A 15,671-nucleotide genomic window follows, 5' to 3' on the forward strand; every position below is an offset into this window, starting at 1 on the left:
CTGAATAGTCACATTCATTCAGATTGTTTATTTGCTGTGCAGTTGTTTGAAGTTGCAAGAATGGAAGCAGAAGTTTTGGAAGTGTGGTGTGCTGACATTGTTCCTAAGTAAAAAGGAAGTCATTCGTGTGTCTGAAGCTTATGGAAAACTGAGTGCCCCCTAAATAATTTGTTTTAGTTATTAGTGGAACCCTGTTCTCATCTTGCAAAAATGCGTCCAACCTGTGCATGTATAAAGTAATTTCAGTGCAATCTAGAGTTGTTTATGTTGTTGGAGAGAGGACAAAATCCTCTAGTAAGATGCAGTAGAGATCATGAGATGTAAGAGGAAAGGAAAAAAAAGGAAACAGAGTTTGTAAGTTTAATTGCGCATCTGTAAGCTTCCAGTAAGGGAAGAGGGTTTTGCTGAAGTTTGTCTCATGGATTTGCTGAGCAGATTGCTGATGTCCAGCTCTTAGAGGTGTAAGTTACAAGTTTGGGTATTACAATCCCTGGATGTGACTTTGTGACAACTGAAAATGAGTTTATTCTCATCCTAGTCCCTGAAGTCTGTTTGGTTAAAATTACTGGTGTGCCACACACAGTTTGATGTAATGGGCAGCAGTGTTTCGCTCTGCACCATACTGGATCCAGGACTCTTAACAAGGCCAGTATAGGTCATGATCAAGTTGCACTTGTGAAGCTGTCTGGGAGAAATTAACTGTGAGTCCTGTATTTGACAATTAATTCACCCTTTTCACTAATTTGTTTTTTAAAAGCCTGTAAGTGTAAGTAAATACTCTAAGTATTTTTATTCCCAAAGATACAAGCATAGTGTCATCTTTAAAATACATTATCCAGTCATTTGAACACATTTAGAATTTCTCCACTACAGGTTTTGATACTTTCATGTTTGCACAGTGGTGCCTTACAGGTTTGCAGCAAGAGAGGTTTTTGTGCCTTGTTGTTTGTTGTCTCACCTTCTCCCTCACCTTCTGTACCAACTTGGTTGTGTGGTTTTCCTTTGGAAAAACATATGTTCGGCTTGTATCACAGTACTGAAACAAATTTATTGCTGACAATATAGGTCATTGCTGACAATTTATACTTGTTTTGATATTTAGCTGCTCTGGTGTGCCATGTACACTTTTCATATTTATTGTTTATAGACTCAAAAGATTATATTAAGCTTTTTTGGAAATATTGTTGTATGTTGTTTTTACTTTAACTGAGTGCCCCTGTATATAAGGCATTTGAAGAGAAGATCTGTTCCCTTTCAGTATTGTTGAAGTGAGTTTATTTCAGTCTTCATGCCTTTTTTTATTGGCAGAGTTCACTGCTTGGCAAAAGGACTTGAGATGTTTTTTTTTAATTTAAATCAAGGTATGTTAGGCCAGCTTGAGAATCCTATAGAACTATCTGAAGAACCTGTTTCTTCATCAAAAAATACAATACTTCCTGATCTAAAGTAAATATTTAGTTAATGTGAATTGAGTTATATAAGGTCATTTTGTGGAGCAGCCTTCCTATAAAGTCCAGATAGCTCTGCCAACTCAGACTCCAGGGTCACAAGTGAGAAAAGTTCCTGCAGAGAGGCAGCTGTCTCTTCTCATTTGCTGTTTAGGCTTAAGCCAATGCTACCTAAAGCATGTGGGACCTGTGGTGAAGTAAATAGATGGTAGCAAAGTGAGCTCCAACAGAAAACTTGGCAGGATGGCTGGGACTCAGCACAGTGGGGCTGTTCTGTGTCCTTCAGGAAAGGTTTAAGGAACATCAAGCAAGCTGATGAAAAGAAACGGTGGCAGAAGCCTTCTGGGAGCAGAATAAAATTTAATTTCAGTTTGTCTTCTTCATAAACGTGCTGCTCTGAGAGCAGTTACGGTACTGAAAGGTGCCTGGTACAGATCAAATAACACACAGAACAGTTTCATGCTGTGGCAGTAATGTGTGGTTACACTCACCAGTTGCTTGGGAATGTTATGTCCCAGATAGGAAGTTGCTGTAGTTGGTTCTGCGCCATCAGTTGTGCAACTTTGGCATTCAGTGCTTCGTCTTGAGAAGGTCTTGGTGTAAAGTCTTTGTGTTTCTGTGTTTGGTCCTGTGCTTGATCTTTTTCCTAATCTGAATGCTATATCAAAGAAATAATTCCTTTTGATTAACCAAGCTTACTTAGTCTTACTTGAGGAACAGAAACTGATTTTACTTTGTACTCCCAGCAATTTAAAATATTTATTTCACTAGTACCGGAAGAGTGGGGCTTATTTTGTGGGAGGCTTGCTATTGTCATAATGTATTCTTCAATACAAGTTTAAATATCCAACTGTTCTGTTTTGTAGGACAACTGCCAAATCAACAGACTAAGAAATTAATTAAGCAACACTGAACTGAGCCTGTGCATTTTCCACACATGTCCAATTACTGGTGACCTAAATCTAGGCCTGAAGTCTGGAGAGTCCATTTAGAGAATTGGAATAGCAGTCCCTCCATAAAAATGCACATCCCTATGTGGAACAAATACCTTAACAAAATGTTTTTTTAGAGGGAAAGTTATACCAGATCAAACTGTGACAGTTTGATGTGTCTCTTCCCCAGGACAAGCACACTGGGGAATGCCTTGCTGGGAAAGGTTATGTGTTCTTCCTGTGTAGCTGCTGTTCTCATAAGGCCTTTTGATAAAGTAGCGTATCGGCAAATCTATGAGAACTTGCTACTCCCACTCTGGTAAACCAAGCACATAACTGGTTACGCAGTTGAGCTGAAGAGGGGCTGGAGTAGCTCAGCTCAACTACTATCCTCTTAGTAGTAAGAGTAGTAACTGATAAAATGAAATTTGGTATTAAAATAGCACAGTGCACATGCTATTAACATCTGGTTTTTAAAGGCTTGCCCTGATCATGAGCAAGTGTAGCTAGCACAAGGGCCTTGCATAAGTATGACAATTCCTTTCTAGTTAGTTTAAAGATAATCTGATTTTTGAACTAGATCATACCTCCACAGTGATAATTTATAGATCTTTAGGTCAGAACGTTGCTCTTACCACTTGTTTAGTTGCTAATGGTTCTAAACTTGTAGCTGATAGTAGGCTAAGTATACTGGTCGTGAAACCTGTAATAACCTTTAGGATTAGATGTTTAGATTAGACTAAAGTCTGCTTTGACTTGCTTTCACTACTTATGCCACACTTTTCTCCAAGTGCTGCTTATTGTGGTATTTAATATGTCAGCTGTAACAGGCTTCTTAATGCTTTGGATATTTTAAAAGCCTAGAACTACTGAATCTTCATTCTGAAGGCTTGGGTCAGCCTTAGTGAGCAGTGTGGGTGAGCTCATTTGATCTAGCTAGCTTGACCTGCCTACATGTTAAATAGCATTGAAAATCAGCATGGCATCATAATTCAGTGGAGCAACTTCTGTACATGCAATGGACTTAAGGAAAAGGATGTAGTTGGGAACCCTTGTCACAGCATGTAGCAAGGAACAGGACCCTGCTGGGGTATGACTCATGGAAAGTAGACCAGTTTTGATGTCCACCAGCAGCTTGAGGACTGAAGTCAGAAGGTCAGAGGCGTGCTGCTTCTAAGATCAGTTTCCAGGTCCCAGAGAATTCGATGACCTGGTCTGTTAAGCACTTGTGGCTGAGCAAATCCACATCGGCATTAAGCACCAGAAGATATGTATATGGATCTGTGCTTCTTAATTTTCTGACTTCAAGTAATACATGTCCTGGTGGTGACTTGGAAATTGGGGTGCAATATTTTTTTTGTTCTTGTTTATAGCTTAACTTTTGAGGTCAGTTGTATAGTGTGTATAATTAAGTGGGATTAAATTTTATGACACTATTAAAGTGCTTCTCCTCTTAATGACAGGTTAGCATGTGCATATATTGTGCTTTGTATCTCTGCATATATTTCTACTGAATGCTTTTCTTGCAGTCTAGGCAGCCTTGGTGAAGTCTCATGCTGCCCCACATTGGCATTCCTCATTACCAAGCATTACAGGTTGGTTTCTTTGCTCTGTCTTACTGTCGCTCTTCATTCTTACGGTTTATCTTTATGGCCGTCTGTTGGCAATGTTCTTTGGCAAACGTCTTTCCAGCAAAGAAAATGAGTTTGTTGTTTTTCTTGTCTCAGGGATTTTTTTACCCCTGAATTAGTGAACTTGAAAAATACAGCTTAATCTCCCTTTAGGGGCTACTGAGTGCCTGTTGACTTCCACGGTCAGTTTACTTACACATTGTAACTTCAGACCTGGCTATTAAAAACAACAAAATTCAAATGTTGGATGTGGCAAAGAGAAAGAAAACTGTTTTCATTGTAATGTATCTGGAAAGACTGGCTGTTTCACTAGCATTTATTGCTCCATGTTGTAATGTTCTCTGTAATAAAGTCACTTACCTATGTGCTGGGATCACGCTTCATGTATATTCCTGAAGAAACTTTAGCAAATGGAATTTTGTAATAAGTATTTTATTTGTACGTGTTTTGAAAATCCATACAGCTTGAAATAAAATGATCTTGATATTGCCAATCTAGCTGGTGTTACATAGTCCATTTATCATAGCAGCATATGAACATTAAATATTGAATAAATTTAGGTTTATGGATGAATCATATCTGGTACAGACCATAGCGTACAGAAATGACCTGGCCTATCAGTTTCTTGACTGATCCCGTAATTTTTAAATATGGGAGCCTGGCTCAACTTCATGTTACTGACTCTGGTCTATTAATTACTGGCCGAGCAGTTACTGACTGCCGGTCTATTAATTGCAAACACTATTCTGGGCTTAATTAGAGTTAAGTGTTAGGAAAAGAGAAGAGGGGTTTCTGCTCATTTAGGATTACCATTACTCCATACTTGGTAATCCAGATTAGTGTGTTGTGTTCAGCAGCTCCAACAAATCTGGTTAGGAAATTGCAGTGTTTTTCTGAAAACACTAACTTGCTTCTCAGTGGTTCTTCCATTAACTATTAAGAATGGTTTTATTTTTTAGTTCTGAGGCTTCTTAGGACTGTACAGCTGTATTTTTCATTTAGTAAAGATTGCAGTTGTGTTTTGTTACAGTAATAAAGCTCTCCTTATCTAATACTTGCTGCACAATGCTCAAGCTCCTTGCAGAAGCATTTTGCTCACGTTTTTCATCCGCATCCAACTCCACCTTGATCCGCACTGACAATATGGTTCTCTCCATAGCACAGATGGAAAATAATGTACTGAGCATTGGACTATGCAATGTATAGCCAATATTGTGATCCTTATTACAGAATGGGACCCTCCTGCGGTAGGTAGATGCAACTTAGAGGGCTCTCTTCCATCTGTTTGAGGTTTTTATTTGTGTGGCTTTTTTCAGGTAGGCAGGAATCCTGGAATATGCTGGAACCCTTCAGGTATCCTGGGATACGCTGTGGGAGAATCTCATTAGTACTGTTTGGGCAACATGTCAAAACTCCCACCAATCCATAGCAGTATGTTTAACCGTGTGCCACAACAATCATAACATCTGCCAGTAGGGTTCTGTATCCAGTGACAGTAGCTGCTATGTGAAGTGCATGAACATGTTCATCTACATGTCCTTCTAGTGCATGGATACTAACTAGATGTAGTGGAAGTGCAGAGTTTCATGTGTGCCTATGTAATTAGAAGGAGCAGCTAAATTTATCTTCAGCTTTTAGTATAGCCTAAAGGCTATGCTGACTTAGTCCAGGGAGCATTTATTGTTATAGCTACAAAAGGCAAAAATGGAGATGAATGTGTGATTCTTGACTTTTGTGGTGGCCACCCTGGGCTGTGGGAGGAAGAGCTGATATTGCAGTGGCTTGAAGGCTTTGATGACGGTTGGGTTACTTCCAGAATTTGATGCAAACTTGAGTGATCCTAAAAATATTGCTCTCCACTGTGTTTATTTGTCCATCCCTGAAGTGGCCTAGGTGAAACACTGAAGATGGCTGTGTTCTTGCAAGATGCTGCCTCAGCACAAGGCAGGGCTGTTCTCTGAGTATTCAGGAGTGTGGCTGTTGTTCAGACACCTTTCTTAGCTGTGACATTAGCTGCTCTGGCCAAGCCCCTCCATGAAAGCCTGAGGCTGCTGTAGCTTAGTGCTGTGTTTCAGATTTATGTGAAAATGCTTCAGTGGAAGAAACGCTCTCAGTGCCTGGATCCTTCTTTAATTTCTAATCCAAGTTTAAGCTTTTAGTAAACTTGTTTCCAGTAATATGCTGGTGGAAGAAATGATTCTTAAGAAACCAAATTTTGACTTCTCTGCTTGGTTGATGGACTTTGTATGTGCATTTCTAAGTTACCTGCTAACCCATGAGGTTATGCAAGTGTTGCATTAGTCTGTAATATATTTGGGAGGTTAAAGTATGTCTACTGTGATAAAATAACAACTTTTGATTACTTTTTTCTCTTGAATGTGATAAGGACAGCACATGAGCAGGCAAAAATATTACAATTATTTTATATCATTTATTTGAATAGCTTTTAAAAGCTCATTGTGGGTGCAGAGAATGTTAAAGGGCACTACTGACAGCTATTACGAAGCATCCTGGAAAGGACTGATTAGTGGAAGAAAAAGGATTAATGTTTATGCATCCTTGTCGCTGACATGGACAGTGGGATTGAGTGCGCCCTCAGCAAGTTTGCCGATGACTCCAAGCTGTGTGGTTCGGTTGATACACTGGAGGGAAGGAATGCCATCCAGAGGGACCTCGACACGCTTGTGAGGTGGGCTGATGCCAACTTCATGAAGTTTAACCATGCCAAGTGCAAGGTCCTACACCTGGGTCGGAGCAATCCCAGGCACAGCTACAGGTTGGGCAGAGAAGAGATTCAGAGCAGCCCTGTGGAGAAGGACTTGGGGGTGTTGGTTGATGAGAAAATGAACATGAGCCGGCTTCAGTGTGCGCTTGCAGCCCAGAAAGCCAACCGTATCCTGGGCTGCATCAAAAGGAGCGTGACCAGCAGGTCGAAGGAGGTGATCCTGCCCCTCTACTCTGCTCTTGTGAGACCTCACTTGGAGTATTGTGTGCAGTTCTGGTGTCCTCAACATAAAAAGGACATGGAACTGTGTCCTGGGTTCAGCAGTAGCAGTCATTTTTCTCCTTCTTGGTAGCTGGTGCAGTGCTGTGTTTTGACTTTCGGCTCGGGAACAGAGCTGATAACAAGGATGTTTTGGTTTGGCCAAGGACTTTGTGAGCCTCATGCTCTGCCAGGGGGGAGGGGAAGCCAGGAGGAAGCAGAGACAGGACACCTGACCCAAACTGACCAAAGAGCTATTCCATACCACAGCACGTCATGCCCAGGATGTAACTGGGAGTTAGCCGGAAGGGCTGGGAGACTGCAGGGTTGGAGTAGGTATCGGTCGGAGCTTGGTCGGGCTTGGGGGCCGAGTTATCGGTTGGCTGGTGCTGAGGTGTTGTATTCTCTTCTCTTGTTATTTCCTTTATCATTATTATCATTGGTGGTAGCAGTAGTGATTTGTGTTATACCTTAGTTACTAAACTGTTCTTATCTCAACCCGTGGGAGTTGCATTCTTTTCAATTCTCCTCTCCATCCCTCCGAGAGCAGGGGGAGGGCAAGAAAGGGGGGGGGAAGTGAGCGAACGAATTACCTGACTGGGTTTAAACCACAACAAGCTGTTGGAATAAGTCCAGAGAAGGGCCACGAGGATGATCAGGGGACTGGAGCACCTCCTGTATGAAGACAGGCTGAGGAAGTTGGGGCTGTTCAGCCTGGAGAAGAGAAGGCTGCGTGGAGACCTCATAGCAGCCTTCCAGTATCTGAAGGGGGCCTATAGGGGTGCTGGGGAGGGACTCTTCATTAGGGACTGTAGTGACAGGACAAGGGGTAACAGGTTAAAACTTAAACAGGGGAAGTTTAGATTGGATATAAGGAGAAAATTCTTTCCTGTGAGGGTGGTGAGGCACTGGAATGGGTTGCCCAGGGAGGCTGTGAATGCTCCATCACTGGTGGTGTTCAAGGCCAGGTTAGACAGAGGATCTTAAGGTCCTTTCCAACCCTAACCTATGATTCTGTGTGTTCAATCCACATTTAAGGAGGGTTTTGTTTTGTAATTCTACTTCGTGATTTAAATCCCAGCGTGAATGCAGCCAGAATGCATGAGGTTAGTAGTGTCCCAAAAGAAGAGCACAAGCACTTTTAACACCTGGTGCTTTACGAAGACAAAGCTTTGTAAATATTAATCTAGTGGTTCTTTTTAAAAATTTATGGCAAGTTGACTTTGAATGTGTTTTGGGGCAGGAAATGCAGAGGGGGAGCATGGAGCAAAACTGGATATAACAATCACTACAAATCTTGTGAAACATGGTGCAGAGGACAGCACTGAGGTTTTGGTTAAAACCAGCTGTAAAAACCAAAGAGGCTGAGCTCTGCTCTAAATCCTTTGCTGCTGCTTATATCCCATAGCACACAGGTCCATCCACAGTGCCAAGGGACAGCCTGGGAGAAGAGAGATAACTGGTATCTGTCTGTTTTCTGATACGAACCAAGAAAAGGGAAGGAGAGCTGCCACACAAGCAGAGATCACGTGAAGGAGATTGCATACCAAGAGTGGGTCATGAGGTTGTCAGAGAATGAACTTCTACTTAGGCTGATGCAGGAGAGAGGCTGGTCAGCTGGAGTTCAGCAGTGAGGAAAGGATTAGGGTTAGTAATAACAACTACTTTAACTGACTGGTGTGTGAGATATTGTATAGAAGAATTGAGCTATTTATATAACCCTAGAACTGAGTTATATATAGCCGTAAAAACTTAAATTCCCCAGTCTCAGTTTGGCTTGTTCTATTTCAGGTTGAGAATCCATATGCAAAATTCTCCTTTGCTGTCCTAAAGTCTTGCCAGAACTTTATTTGGTAGATTCTGCTCTCCTATCTGCAGATTTGCATTGAATCCTGTATGCTCTCTTGTTGTTAGAGCTCTTGTGGCTTTTCAGTTTCTGGTAATTTCTACTATTTTCTTGTTTTTTCTCTCTTATCTGCCTATATTAAGTCAGACTCCAAGCACTAAAGGTACCCCAGCGGTTAGCCAAAGGACAGTGGTTTACTACTGAGCTGTCTTGGTATAAGCTATCCAAGTCGGCAAGGTAGAAAACCACCGCTTGGGTTTTCTAGCAACAGTACTCTGTGCTTGGTCTGAGCTGTGGAACAGCGCAGTAATTTGGAAACCGGTATTATGGCAGGTCTGCAGAAGAGCTGCTGACCTGACCCCATTCTGAAAAGGACCATTAGGCAAGTGCTGGAAGAGCAGTACTTCTGAGCAGCACTTGAGGATGTGAAGTGTGGTACCCTGTCATTGTGAGGATCAGGGAGAGCTGCTCTCATGTACTGCAGTTAAAAGGTGTTCTGAAATTGTGCTGCTCCTGCTCAGTCTGTTGCTTTGTAGGCTTATTAGTGTAACAGATAATGGGGTGCCTTTAGTGCTAAACAGGCACCGTGTTTATTGAGGATGTGCTCTTGCCCTTGGGAGGCTTTTGGAAATTGGTAATCACAGCCTAGAAAGAGCTGAGGCATCTCTGGTCTCACAAGGTCAGGGGAACTTGCTTTTCTAGCAGTGTTAGGCCATTAGACAGAATTACAGCCACACCACTGGGTGAGTCTCTACCAGCTCCAGAGAGAATTTGGGGCTCATTATTAAATCATGTTTATCTTTTCCATAACTCTTCATGTTAATTCCTGTTTCCAAGTTAAGGAAAAGTTCCTCTCCAAGCTCTCTGGCAGAGGCTAAACTGAGTTTTTCACTTCAGACAAAAAATATTCTACATTTGGCTCCAAATTCCAGTATGCTTTACAGGAAGGGGAAAGAAAAATAAAATCCAAGATGTTCCTGTGTCTATTGAATAGTTTTTGGATTAAATGTAGCAATTTAAAACTGCCAGTGCTTTGTGTAAAGCATCTTTTTAATCCATATAGTTTTAAGAAAGAAAAGAAAATATGATATCTTTTGGCATATAATTCTGAAAATAATACTGGGTATTTGATGTCATTTTCTTTAGACTTTTCTTCATAGTGCGTTCCCAGAACCTGAAGAGGGTAAGTAAAGCTTCTCCGAAGACAATATAAGAGACACTATGGTCTCAACATTTGCCACTTTGTTAGGAATAGGGTAGTTGTCTGCATGCAAGGATTGTCTCAAAATGCTCCATTGTCTTGAAGATGTTCCTATCTGGATGCTCTGCAAAGGCAGTGATTTGTTTTGGGTGAAGGAAGTGATGTCTTCACAATCTCTTCTTTGCAATTATTTTTTACTTTGTGTGAAATATTTTTATTAATATCAATCAAATAATGTAATCTGTGATAGTAACATGTTCTCCACAATGCTTTAATTGCCCATTCTGGAGTGCAAGTCTTCAAATATGCTGAAGTCTAGGAGAGGGCACTGCCAAGCCTTTATACTCTGGTTCATATTAGCAAACTAAACAAAGCCTTGTTTTGCTTTTAAACCTCTGTTAAGGATGAAGGGCTTAGCACAGAAATGCATTAATGAGATCCTCATCCAGCTGCATACTCTTCTTTAGGGACCCTGACTCTCTGGACATAAAGCTAAGCAGAAACAGGGTGGGTTGGAAAGAAGAGCGCTTCTGCAGCAAAACTCTACCAAAGCTATGTATACCTTATTACTAGAACATAAAACACTTGGAATTGGTCTTTATGGTGACTCGAGAACTGAAATGTTAGCTATTGTTAATGCGAGTTTGAGAGGCACCTCTCAACACTGTGTTTAGTTGCCTGTTTTTACTGCCATTCAAATGACAGCGTGGCTGGAGGCACACACCCATGGTTGTCCTTGCCTGATGGGCTTTTATGTGCCATTCAGACTGAGCTAGAACTATGGAAAGAGCCTGAGGCCACTTACATAATGAAGTTATGCTGCTGTGACATTATCATTTTCAGCTGTAATGCTTGAAAGTGCCGATAAATCAAATTATATTTTCCCTTTCTGTTGTACAAAGAAAATAGCAACTGCCCTCTTCTTTCTGCCATTTTTCCTAGACTTGATGTAGTTGGTTATGTCTTATCAGGCTTTATTTAGCTGGAGAAGTTGATTTCCGAAAACCAGATTTTATTTAAAACTGAAAGCCACAAATATGGCAGGGACAGTACCTATATAAGTTCTTAGGGAAGATGCTCACTGATTAAATTTTCTTATCAAGTCCTTTAAGACTGCAAATAGAATTGAAAACCTGCAGAATAATAATAAGGTTACTGAACAGTTCATCAAGCTGGAAATTCTCACTCATTTCCAGAAGAATAGATTCGGACTGGCTGGAAGTGTGTGTGGAATACAAGTGGATTTCATATGAGAATTTGAGCAAGCAATTGATGTCAGGGCAGTTGTTCAAAGTATTTTAAAGTTGCCTCTAGATTCTAGCACTAATTTAATAAAACAGAGATAATGCAGAAATACAGTCAAAGCTGTAAATCATAGAAAAGCAATGAAGAGAAGGTTGGAATTACTCTGCCCACTTGACCCGGTCTCCATGTAAATTACTAAAGCCCTTGAGCGCTCTTTGCAGCAAACCTGAAGGAGGAATTGCAAGCTGCTGGCATTTACCCAGGTCCCAGTGGCACCTGATAGGATTAATCTCCAGCTTTAGTTGCCCACTTCAGTGCAGAGATCCACCTCTGAGCTGGTCACTCTTGGCTCCTTGACAGATGAGCAGCTGCTTCTGGTGCACAGCAGCCCTCAGGCAAAGGTGCACATCTGAAATAGGTCATATGAAGCACATGGTGGAAGTGCCTGTTTCAGTCATTTGCCTGTGCAGAGAACCTTGGGTGACCCACTCAGTCATGTGTGAAGTCAGGCACTGAGAGTCACATCCCTGCTGCTTTTACAGTCTAGGGTTTGGAGCAGCTCAAAAAACATGCCTTGGAAAGGAAGGGCCGATGAAGGAGCAAGGAGCCTAGATGTTGACACTGTACTGGTTATTTGATGGAGCACTTCATAGCAGTGACCTCTGGAGCAGCACTGGGGAGCATTGCAAGGCATGTGGGCACCCTATGCTGTTCATGGGGAGTTCAGGGACTCACAGGATAATGCTAACAGACATAGAAGTCTCGTATTTAAAAGGGGGTTACAAAGATGGAAAGCAGGTTTCTGCAGAGTTCTGCAATGCTAAAAGGAGATGTATTTTGTGTACTGTGATGATCCCAATGAACGTTGGTTCCCCATACACTTGTATTTCCCCAAGGGCCCTGTGATACCAGTGTTAGATCCTCTTTATTTCCAAGGCATGTTCCAGATGTGCCTTATCATACCATGATACCATAGCTATACTAATGTCTGAGGACAAGAAGCAATGACAATAGATGAATAGCTTGAACTAGGAAGAGTAAGAGCAAGGTCTGTAGGGCTGACCACATTGATGTGTTCCTCACTGGTAAAAAAGGCCCACATGTTGTGTAGAGGTGAAGCTTTTACCCCCTTGAGCACGTAGAAAAATCTTTTCTCCTTTCTCTCTCAAAATGCAAAATTTGAAGCAGATATGGATTGCCATCTGTGTGGTGGCCAGAAATACACCAAAGACATTGTTACTTATTAGTTTTGATCTCTGTGAAGGATACTCACTTCTAGGTAGGTGTGGAATAATGTAGCAATTGGTACAGAACGCAGTATTTCCTCTTTATGTCTAACAAAATAGATGATGTGAATTATGTGACCTGCTTTCACCAAAGCATCCCAAGTAGTTCCTAAATACTCCTATAGGTCAGATTCTTTAGGCAGAGCAAGTTCTCTGGAAAACTAGAAATTACCAGCAGCTATGTGAATCAGAGGAAAAAAATGTAGTTTCTCTTAAAGATATTATAATAATTTTGAGACTGTAATAAACTGAGGGTTAATTCTCTGGCTTTTTTAATTATCTCTTATGATTGCACAAAAATATTAAGATGGCTTCATAGTTAAATGTGGAACTTTGGGAGATGAGTTGGATGGCAGGGTTTGCTGCAGGCTATCTCTGACCTCAGATAAGTCTTTAATCTCAGTTACTCCTGTTTGCCTGTGGAAAACTGAGATAATATCCTTTTTTCATCAGTTCTCCCTTTGGTTTGCTTAGATTGCAATCTATTCAGGTCAAAGATTTAGTCTTATTTCATATGCCATTTATATGGACCAATTTCACTGATGGCCTTGAAGCTTCATCTATAGATAATTTTATTTTCTAATAGTATTATCTGGAAAATATCTACAGTTAATCCATGAAGAGGTACTGAAATCACAATGAATAACAATTCCTCCCAAACTGCTTAAAATCTCTACCAAATCGCAGAATGGCAATATTACATATAGATGATTAGAACAGCAGCATATAGCTGGCAGATGAAGATCCCCAATGTTGGCGCAGTCTGAATATTTTATGTTAAACTGCTGTTTGCAACCGAAAATAGCTGGTATTTGTTATGTCTTAACATCTTGTATTAAAAAGCTTGGAAAGGAAAAGAAGGAAGTTCTGCAGAAGGTAGACAGCACTCCCCTTTATTACCAGTTCCAGCAGATCTATCTGGTAAAGAAAAAGCTACAGTTCCAGGAAAACTCAAGTTATTAAATCTTTCTCTTCCATTAGCTTGTGAGGCAAAACTGAGGAAGAACTTCACACACAGCACAGTTCTGAAGTGAATCGGAGGTCAATGCATTGTTTTAACACACTGGATTTCTTTTGTGAACAGAAGGATCAAAACTGTTACATTCCCAGGGATGGGGCAGCCACGACTTCTCCAGGCAACCTGGTCCAGTGCCTCACCACTCTCACAGTGAAGAATTTCTTCCTAATGTCTAATCTCAATCTCCCCTCTGTCAGTTTAAAGCCATTCCTCCATGTCCTGTCACTACATGCTCTTGTAAATGTCCCTCTCCAACTTTCTTGTTGGTCCTTCTAGGTACTGGAGCTGCTATGAGGTTTCCCTAGAGCCTTCTCTTCTCCAGGCTGAAATGGCCCAACTCTCTCAGCCTTTCTCCATAGGAGAGGTGCTCCAGCCCTTGGAGCATCTTTGTGCCCTCCTCTGGATTCACTCCCTCTTGTCCTGGGGTCCCCAGAGCTGAATGCAGCAGGTGGGGGGTCTCACAAGAGCAGAGTAGAGGAGGAGAATCACCTCCTTCAACCTGCTGGTCACACTGTCTGGAGAATGTATGTCTGCACTCCTCTGGATTCCCTTGTAGGCAAGAGGGAGAAAGATATGGAAGCTGTCCATATAGCCTATTTTAGACCCCTAACTCACTTCAGATTTCCCTTGACTGACAATGAAGGATGAACCATGTCTGAAAAATTACTGGTCCCCTAGGGGCTAAACCAGCTCCAGGCTCTTCTGCTGTGATACACAGGGGAAGCATGAAGCCCACGGAAAGTGTCTTGGGTCAGTGCCTGCCTTTACCAGCTCACTCAGTAAAGCCACATGTGTAACTCTGCCTTTGTTCTTCCTGCAGCTGCCAGTATGAATGTAGGGGCACCTCCCTACCCTGTCCCTACTGCCATGGCCTGGGACTCTCTGTGAGAAGGGCAAGGGGGCTGTCAGCTTTGGGGAACTGGGCCTGAACCCTTTGCTATGGAGGTGAGCCCTGGCCAACACAAAAGCTCTGGTTTGGGTTTATGTGGAAAATAAGGCTGTCTGAAGTATAACATTCCTTTTTTCTTGCTGGTTGGGATGTGCCTGAATGGGGAGCGTGAACAATTATCATACTGGTGTGTGAAGATTTAATGGCAAAACACCTGAGTCCTTTGCATGTGACGATGCTTGTTGTGCCTAATGGCTATGGATTTACAGCAGTGGTACTACAGATGATGTCCTGCTGCTCCCTGCACTAGTTTAGTCATCTTAAATGCTGCTGGTTATCCTCAGCTCTCAACAATTTGAAGAGGTTTTGTAGGTGTGCAGTGCTTTAGAAACTGAGACCTCTTAAGGAAAATAGGCAGGCACGAACTTGATTAGCACTCTTCAACATACGTGACAGCTGATCCTTTTCTACTTTAGCTCCCTTTCTTTAAGAGCCATAAACCTTACATATTTACTTAAATAAATGCACATTTTCCCTCTTACTCTTACTAGCACACCTGACATCTCTTCTGCATGTAGTATCTAAACATGATCTATTTTTCATATCAGCAAATGAGTTTCTCATTCATGTTGTGTATAAACCCAGTCAGGTTGGATCTCCAGTGTTTTCAGCATCAGCTTACACTATACTGTGCCCTTTCCTAACATAATCTCTGCTTCTGACAAACAGAAGTGACCTACTTTATTTTTCTGCCTTCAGAAAAAAAGCAAAGTGCATGTGGCCGAGCAGCAGCTGCTGTTTCCTTACAGCAAGGAAAGAGCCGTAGTGCCCATGGTTCAGAGCTTTGCTAAGCCCATTCCTGATTTTGCATCCCACTCTCCATGAGTGTGGGCACTTGCTGCAGCCCTATCTCTGCCGCTGGTGTTTGGGTGCCATCAGTCAGGTCTGGACAAAACAGAGGAGAAGGACTGTCTGCAGATGGAAGAGTTAATTACAGGGAAAGAGGACATGGGGGCTACAGTCCTCCCTGTTAGTGCTCCCTCATGCAGCGATGACTCCTGCTCGCACAGCCAGGAACATGCCTACAGGTCTTGAACATATGCTGTGTGTCATGCTCTTCCTCTTTGGCCTCCACCTGAGCTACCAGTTATTTTGAAGATATGTTGGAAGTAGGGGACATTACATTGCATTC

This window comes from Pezoporus wallicus, unplaced genomic scaffold, assembly GCF_028554395.1.
Source record: "Pezoporus wallicus isolate ANWC-B61680 ecotype Strahan unplaced genomic scaffold, APGP_CSIRO_Pwel_v1 scaffold_6446, whole genome shotgun sequence".
Taxonomy (NCBI): Eukaryota; Metazoa; Chordata; class Aves; order Psittaciformes; family Psittacidae; genus Pezoporus; species Pezoporus wallicus.